Here is a 3,323-nt window from a genome sequence, read left to right on the forward strand (position 1 = left end):
CTCATTGTTCAGTTCCCACCTATGAGTGAGAACATGCGGTGTTTGGTTTTCTGTTCTTGTGATAGTTTGCTAAGAATGATGGTTTCCAGCTGCATCCATGTCCCTACAAAGATATGTTAACTTAAAGAAGCATTACTTTGACTAACTTCTGACAGGCTGACAAACTCAAAGGCTAATACCATGTCGGGTGGACCAGGCACTGGAGTGACATTTGGGAGATCAACCTGGGTGCTGGTGTCAGATGTAACCCAGTAACTGTGGAACTCTGGGTAAGGAAGGCCCTTGATGTATTTGTGAAGGGATACCGAGTCCCTGGAAGGGACAGAATTCACTCTGCCAGTCCGAGGATTACAGCAAGCACAATAATTATGTACCTTATTCCTTGTTAACACAAAATTCCCTCTAGTGCGTGACAAAATACCTCAACAAGCATCCAGGCCACCAGATAGTCCTTGCCTAACGTCAATCCCCCAAAAGCACGTGTGGTTCACCAATGCCTCTGTATAGATCTTGGGAGCACAGTTAGTTAAATGATGGACATATTTCAGGATTTCAGAAGAATTATGGAAGCAGTAGCAGGCCCATGAGGTGCAGGACCGGCCTGTCACACACATCAGAGAGATGCTGCATGGCAGGGACTGGATTGAGGATGCAAGTGAAGAGGAGTCAAGGCCCTTTTGTGCTCCACTAATGCCCTATTCAGGTGCTAGCCCATTTGGCCTGTGACCCCAGATGTTTGATGGCGGTCCTTTACAATAAGGTGAAAGAATAAATGCCACTCTTTCGAGCTTCGTCCTCCCCGCCACGCATTTGTTCCCCGCTTATCCAGGAGTGATGGCCACAATCAAAGAGGAGAAAGGCTATGATGGGTCAAGAATGAGGACCAACCCCATTGTACCAGCCACTACACTGGGGTGGGATTTTTATCCTGCCACATAAATGTAGTGGGTTTTTTGTCAGGCCCATGTGTTTGGAGGTGAAAAAACCACATTATTACCTGAACATTCAAGTAGGTTGGGGACAAAATTGGGGATGGGAAAAGAGAGAATCATTTTTATCTCTCTATTTCCATTTGATTCCCTTTGTTCTCTTATTGATGGTGTAGGCAGGAGACATTTCCACTCATACCTATTAATTCATGTCTTTCAACCACTAAGACTGTGACCAAATGATCAGAGAAATAAGCTTGTCCAAAAATTAATTCAAGTTGCATTAAAGACTTAAATGGTAGACCTAAAACCATAAATCCCCTAGAAGAAAACCTAGGCACAACCATTGAGGACATAGGCATGGCCAAGGACTTCATGAATACATCACCAAAAGCAATGGCAACAAAAGCCAAAATAGACAAATGGGATCTAATTAAACTGAAGAGTTTCTGCACAGCAAAAGAAACCGCCATCAGAATGAACAGGGAACCTATAGAATGGGAGGAAATTTTTGCAATCTACCCATCTGACAAAGGGCTAATATCCAGAATCTAAAAAGACCTTAAACAAATTTACAAGAAAAATTCAAACAACCCCATCAAAAATTGGGCAAAGTATATGAACAGACACTTCTCAAAAGAAGACATTTATACAGCCAACAGACACATGAAAAAATGCTCATCATCACTGGCCATCAGAGAAATGCAAATAAAAACCACAATGAGATACCATCTCACACCAGTTAGAATGGCAATCATTAAAAAGTCAGGAAATAACAGATGCTGGCAAGGATGTGGAGAAATAGGAACACTTTTATACTGTTGGTGGGAGTGTAAACTAGTTCAACCATTGTGGAAGACAGTGTGGCGATTCCTCAAGTATCTAGAACTTGAAATACTATTTGACCCAGCAATTCCATTACTGGGTATATACTCAAAGGATAATAAATCACGCTACTATAAAGACACATGCACACGTATGTTTATTGTGGCACTATTCACAATAGCAAAGACTTGGAACCGACTCTTGACAATGACAGACTGCATAAAGAAAATGTGGCACATATCCACCATGGAATACTATGCAGCCATAAAATGGATGTGTCCAGGTCCTTTGTTGGGACATAGATGAAGTTGGAAACCATCATAATCAGCAAACTACCGCAAGGACAGGAAACAAAAAGCGGCATATTCTCACCAATCAGTGGGAATTGAACAATGAGAACACTTGGACACTGGGTGGGGAACGTCACACACCGGGGCCTGGCATGGGGTGTGGGGATGGGGGAGGGATAGTGTTAGGAGAAATACCTAATGTAAATGATGAGTTAATGGGTACAGCACACCAACATGGCACATGTAAACATATGTAACAAACCTGCACGTTGTGCACATGTACCCTAGACCTTAAAGTATAAAAATAAAAAAAGAAAGAAAGAAAGAAAAAAAGAAGCTCCCAACAAGAGTGCAAATACAAATTTCCTCCTCAGTCTTCAAGCACCAACACCCAGAAAGACAGATTTTTTGGCTGGGTCCCTAAGCACACGGGAAACCCATGGCTGTGGCTCAATGGCTGTGTCCCTCCTGTGATTCAGGGTAGAGTGGGATTTCAGCTCCTCTCATTGGACGCTCCCATCTTCTCTGTGATGTACAGTTGAAGGTCATGAAGTTTTATTTTTATTTTTTAACAAAAGATTATAGCTTGGAAAATAGTTGATGCAGATGAATCCAAATGAGTGGGAATAGTATCTTTGGCTGGGACATTTGGAAAGGGTATATGTTATTTAAAAAAAAATTGATCTCAGTATTTCTATAATATGTTTGAATCCTCAGTCATGTGTTTCAATGGGAATTCCTTGATATGGATCGTGCTGACGAAACTTAATGAGGGTATCCTTGATCTGCTACTACTGTTCTACTTGGTATGATGCTTATAATTTGTTAGTTACATGATGCACGCCAATTCCTTTAGTTCCTTCTTTCAGCAAAACACACCATTAGATCACCGATGCTCACTTATTGCCCTTTACCTGCTTTCAGTCACAGAGATGAATAATCAGATGTATTCATTTCCCATTCCAGTCTTCAGCATCAAGACCCATTTCTCCTCTCCCTTGCCTATAATTTGTCTATGTCAGTCACCCTTACACTCCCAGTCAGCATTCCACAGCTGGATTATGGTGCATTTTAAACATTATTTCACTAACGCTCCCGTATAGTTTCTGAATTTACAAAGGCAACACACAAGAAGAAAGTCCTAATCATTCAATATTTACAAAAATGACTACTCACGAGACTAAGTGCTTAAGAACTGTATGCAAGAAATAACATTCTTTGGTGGAACATTTTTATGTCCTATAGAAAACTTCTGGCAAGTTCATGCAGCACCAATGAG

This window comes from Mandrillus leucophaeus, unplaced genomic scaffold (assembly GCF_000951045.1).
Source record: "Mandrillus leucophaeus isolate KB7577 unplaced genomic scaffold, Mleu.le_1.0 Scaffold2442, whole genome shotgun sequence".
NCBI classification, from domain to species: Eukaryota; Metazoa; Chordata; class Mammalia; order Primates; family Cercopithecidae; genus Mandrillus; species Mandrillus leucophaeus.